The sequence below is a fragment of the Pteropus medius genome, unplaced genomic scaffold (genome assembly GCF_902729225.1).
Source record: "Pteropus medius unplaced genomic scaffold, Ma_sr-lr_union100, whole genome shotgun sequence".
Lineage (NCBI taxonomy): Eukaryota > Metazoa > Chordata > Mammalia > Chiroptera > Pteropodidae > Pteropus > Pteropus medius.
The window spans coordinates 12664682-12670681 of NW_024346667.1; positions in this window are offsets into that span (position 1 = coordinate 12664682).

Sequence of the window (6000 nt, forward strand, 5' to 3'; positions counted from 1 at the left end):
ACTGTCAGTTTTTTTTACCATAAAGTTACTATTTTCCCTTTATCATTAATAAACATCTATTTTGGGAGAGATACCTTGAGACCGCACAAATATCTTCCTCTTCCAAGCTTTCATCCACTAATTAGCATCTATCTGTGGATCTCGCCTGCAGCAATTATTGCTGTGGCGTTCTTATGGGGAATGCCTATTTCCTTCATTCTTTCTACATTTATTAGTTGGAATTCTTCTGTACGAAATAGTTGTCTCTTCTCCCTCATTTATTCATTCATTTATTTGTTTATAGCAATATGGACTGGAGGATATTATTTTTATCTATTTATTATTTGGGTTTGCGATCTGAGAGCCAAAATCTCAACCCTGAAAATGGAGGGAAAGTCTTAATACTATCCTTATCTAAGCTTGGGTAACAGAGACCTACTTTACTGACTTAAGCCAAAGGATATGAGGAAAGCAAAGACTGGTTGGGAAAACTGGAGAACCAGTCTGGAAAGGAGCAAGAACCCCAAGCAGTCCCAGAGCCTGGAAGTCCACAGGCAGTGGCCCCTGGCAGGGCTGACCTTAGAGGGCCTTTGCTGGTAGAGACATCATCTGCTTTCTTCAGATTCTTTGTCACTCCAATCAGGATTCAAGTCTGAAGGGAGTGTCTCTGCCAGTTGGCTGGGGGAGGTGGAAGGCTGATGCTACTCATACCAGACTATTTCCATGAGGAAGAGAGAAATAGATGCTAGGCAGCTAGCAACCACCCACCTTTCAGTCCCTTGGAAATCAACCCTTCTCCTTGGATCCTCCTCAGAAATAAAGGTTGAAATGATGCTCCCCCTCCTCCCTAACCAACCAGACCAGGAGCAATGTAAATCCCTGCCTACAACCCCACTCGAAGCAAGCTCAGTGTCACCTCTGACGCCATCGCGGACTTTGAGGAAAACAAAAAATAATTTCTCATGATATGATGGGGTCTATTGGAAAGGGCAAGGGACCTACTGCCTGGGTCAGCATTCTGGTCCCCTTGGCCTTAACTAAATGTCTTCATGTCTCTGGGTGGGGCTTCACCTTTTCTACTGTGAAGCGGGTATAAATGGCCTTAATTATCTCTAAGGTATCTTGAGAGGCTCAACATCTGTAATTAATATTTCAAAATTCAAGCGCACCAAAGGAAGACCCATAATGAGGAACATGTCATATGAGAAAATGCTGAAGAAATGGGGCCTCCCAAGAGCCTGAAAAATGTAAAATTAGACGTATTTCATAAAACCATAGGTTCTTAACGGGACCTTAGAACTGTTTTTCCTAAACCCTAATGTGCATGAGACTCACTTGCGGATCTTGTTAAAATGCAGATTATGACTTAATAGCCCTGGGTGGGGGCTCCTTTGTCCAAGCCTCTAGGGAAGATGGGTGGTTCACAACCTTGACAGCAAGGCACATTGGAACCCCTTGAGGAGCTTTAAAAAATACTTATGCCTGGATTCCCGCACCTCACCGCCCCCGCCCAAAGACATTCATTTGGTCTTGAGTGCAACCTGGGCTTTGAGAAATTCAGAAACTCCTGGTGATTCTAATATGCAGCCAGGTCTGAGCACCACTGCCCCATTACAAACTTCTCAAACTTTAGCAGCATCAGTATCCCCAGGAGGTCTTGCTCAAACACAGCTAGCTGGGCCTCGCCACCAAAGATTCAGACTCACAGGTCTGGGATGAGGCCTCAAATTTGCATTTCTAACAAGCTCCCAGGTGATACTGACTCCGGGGTCTGTGGCTTGTAAGCCATTTACTCTTACAACGATGTAAATACCATGTGGGAAACTGAGATGAAGTGAGCTGTTCAAGGTCTCTCCATACCAGATCTCCTGACACCCGTCCCGGGCATTTTCCTCAGTTATCTTTCCAGCTTTCTCTTCTGCCTCCTGCATTCTTCCCATGTCCAATGCGGAGCCGCTAAAAGCCAACACGAGCGGGTTCTCTGAGGCTCCGGAACGGCGGGTTTGCGTTTAGGGGAATGCCCTTGCAGAGCTGTCCGCATCCTGACGGTGCCCACGCGAAGACGGGCAGGCTGGCACCGCCGCTACTCGAGACGCTGCGCGCGGGGCTCTACTGCGCCCCTCGCGGCCCCTGAATTCTCCACGGGGTGGGTGCCAGGCAGAGGCTGGGTGAGGGGAGCCCGCGGCCAGGGACCTGCGGGGACTCGCTGGAAGAGTTTAGCCACCTCGACCTGCGCGATCCTCGGCTCCAAGCCCCACCCCCAGGTGACCTGGCGCCACGCCGGCGGCTCACGTCGAAGAAGGGGATTGGTGCGTCGGGCGCGGATTTGGGCGCGGATTTGGGCGCGGAGAGGATAAAGTCGCAGCGCGCCCGGCACCGGCTGAGGTTTCTGCTCGCTGCGCTCCGACCGACTGCCACGTGCCGCTCCGGCTCCCGCGCCACATCGCAGCATCTCTGGGCCGCTGCGTCGGAAGGTCAGTGCGCAGGTGGCTGGAGGTTCCCCGGGTGGCTGTCCCGAGGCGCTCAGCCCCCTTTGGGAGCAGAGGCCGACGTCGCGGGCACCCTCTTCCCGGCTGGCGGGATAGATACGACCCGGCCGCGGCGCCGGAGCCGAGCGGGCACCGCGGAGCTGGGAGGTCAGCTCTGGAGGAGGCCCGGGGCTCTGCTGGGGCCCGCAGAGAACGACACCTTGCCCCTTCCACCTTTTGGAAGGGCATCCCCCGCCAGAGACTCGGGACCGCCGCGGCTGTTCTCATGAAACCGGTTTATCCAGTCAACCCCCGAGGAGGGTGGGGTCCCACACCCTTTCCATGGGAACCAGGCTGAGGCCACAGACCCGTGTGCAGCGCAAGCCCTTGCATCTTCTTGGGTTCCAGTCCAGGGCAGATGTGCATGGGAGGAGGGGGACTCCCGCTCCGCAGAGCCAGGCCGCCCTCTGTAGCTCGCTCTTAGGGCTCCGGGATTCTTCCCCACCCCTGACCCTTTTCTGGCTTTCAGATCATCCCCAGATGCTCGCTGGAGTCTTTCTTGTCTTTACGTTGAGCAGTTTGCTATGTGCTTTTCGTAGATTGATTCTGTTAAATTCTTTCAATAATCTATTTCGGTGGCCCTCTCACTGCCCCATATCTGATGATGAAGAAAATTGAGGTTTGGCAAGGTAGGCTCACACAGGAGAGAGTGCGGCGCGTGGCCTTGAAACCCTCCTCCCCCATGCTGGTCGGTGCTCTCCTCTGGGGAGCGGGGAGGAGGAGCCGCCTGGAGCGGGTAGAGGGTGGTCGGGAAGATGCCACCTGCCAGGGAGTGTTTCCTCTTTGTCTTCTCTCTTAGGTACCTGGTCGCATTTCTTCTCTTGAGGGAGACGAGTGGGGGTGGTGGAGAGAGGGTTTGAGACTCAACAACCTGGTTTCCTCCGGCTTCCTCCTGGGTGGATCAGTCCATCCTGTGTAAGGGAGAAAAGATCCCCGCTTCAGGGTTATTGTGAAGCTTCAATAAGAGTTCAGGAGAGCAGGTGCTTGTCAACTCTCAGTAGTTATGAGGTGCCTGATTTTCCCTTGAGTCATTACTATTAAGAGGACACATTATTACTTCATGAACCAGAAAGTTTAAAGGTGAGACTGCCTTGCAGATATGTTTTATGAGTGTTATTGATCCTTAAAGCAGAATAAGAGATGGGAGAATCCAGGGGACATGAAGGTGGGCCTGGTCATCAGTGTCCTGTAGAAGTGAGAGAGGGCGCTGGGGCTGGGAAGTTGTCAACTAGGCAATGGCTGACCTCTTGTAAAAGCAGTTTCACTGAGTCCAGAGCAGGAAGCTCCACTTTGAGGAGCCTTGAGACTGGAACAAAAGATAAAGGCAGTAGGAGGAGAACAATAGTTCCAGCAGGTTGGCAAGTGAAAAAAGAATTGATAAGGATTCAATGGGACAATGGGTTGGAGGTTCAGATGAGTTAGGTTTGGTAGGCAATTGTATTGTCAAGTCTCTGGGAGCACCACTGATCTTCACTGGGTGGAAGTTCCTAGCTCCTCAGCAATATGTGTATGCACAGACCATTTCTTGGGGCTGGAGACTTGTTTTTTAATATAAATTTTATTTCAAATTCTGGTTTTAATCACAACAAAATTTACTGTGTTAATCATTTTTAAGTTTATAGTGCAGTAATGGCAAGTATATTTATATTGTAGAACTTCTTCATCTTGTAAAACCGAAACTATGCCCATCAAACACTAATATCCCCTCTCTCTCCCACTCTTGGCGACTACCTTTCTACTTCCTGTTTCTATGATTTTTGACTGCTTTACATAACCTATAACTTATACAAGTGGAATTATACAAAATTTGGCCTTTTGTACTTTTGTAACTGGCTTATTTACTTTGCATAATGTCCTCAAGTTTTATCCATGTTGTCACATGTGACAAGATCTCCTTTTTCAAGGCTGAATAATATTTCATTGCATGCGCATGTGCGCGTGCATGTGTGTATCACATTTTCTTAATCCATTCATTCATCAGGGGCTGGATGCTTTTAGCTTCATGCTTAATGTGCTGGAGACATTACTTAATGCACCCTTATTTACTATCTCCATGGCTAAGAATAATTAGAAATTTGAGATCACAAGACAGCAAGAACATAAAGGGAAACCGATGGTGCATACTCAGGAAAAAGGCCTATTCTGTTGGGTTTTAATATTTCATAAATTGGAGCTTCTCTTATTTTTCCGGAAACAATTATCTCTCTTCAGAGCAATCATAATTGAAGTCTTTCCTTAAGAAACTGAAGTAATTTTTTTCTGAGAACAGGGGCATTCTATGTTTTGTGATATAGACAAACTCCTGGTATTTCTTGTTTTCTCCTTCCTACCTGCCTGTTCAACACAACAGTGTCTGGTGAGTACTGACATGCATCAGGCGCTGATAGGAACTGCTCATCAGAGCTCTCAGCCTTAGGAGAGAGGCAGCCATATTGTCTCCTGGCACCTAAAACCAACACATCCAAAACCAAACTCATTTATCTTCTCACCTGACCTGCTTCTCTAGGAAGACCATTCTTGCAGCACCACACATTAGAGACCTCAGTATTATCATTCTTGTTTCCTTCACCAACCCCCACCCCACTTCGAAACAATTACCAAAGACAGTTGAGCTCTGAGTCTATCACCCCCACCCTCTCGGTGACGCCTCTATTGTCTTAAAGTTCTGCTGTGATTAATGCAGTTAAGGATATAGGCCAGGAGATAGGAGACGTTATATAATAGCCACCCTAGAGAGGCCTAGTTGGGGAACAGTTCCATCATTTCTGGATGAGAGTCTATTGACCTGCTTCTTTTTCATCTCTGCAGTTAAACAACATGTTTGGGAGAGAGTCTGTGGACTATCATCTGATCTTTAAGGAGGGACTGAGAATCTTTGATGGTTTCCCTATGTAAATTTAACAACTAGCTTGGCAAAACAAGTATTACTCTAGGACAACTTTTCTCAAAGTGTGATCTAGGGAACCCTGGGGTTCCCTGAGAACTTTTGTAGGGTCCATGAGGTCAAAACTATTTTTAAAATGATACTAAGATACTATTTGCCTTTTTCATTATTTTTCTCCCAAGTGTACAGTGGAGTTTTCCAGAGGCTACGTAACTTGTGAAGAGCTTTTCTTCTGATGGCTAATGAAATGTGTGCTTGTGTATTCTTGCGTTTCTAGAATCTTCAGAGGATAGTAGGCTTAGAGTATAAATGTGTGTGCGTTTTCAGAGATGAACTCAGTTCATTCTTAACACTTCTACTGCATACTTACTAGCTGCCTTCAGTTATACCTGCTGTCATCTCTGTGACCTCATTTTCTTTTAAGTCGTTACTTTGAAATTCTTAAGTTTTCCTCGTACCTTCATGGAAAAATAAAAAGTATGCTTTGTTGTCTTGTTTTGAAAACTTTCCTAAATTTTTAAATGGCATAAAAATTCTTTCAAATTTAATATGCTAAAAAGAATATTTGTACATTTTTATATTTAAGGATAGATTATTGACTGAAAAGGG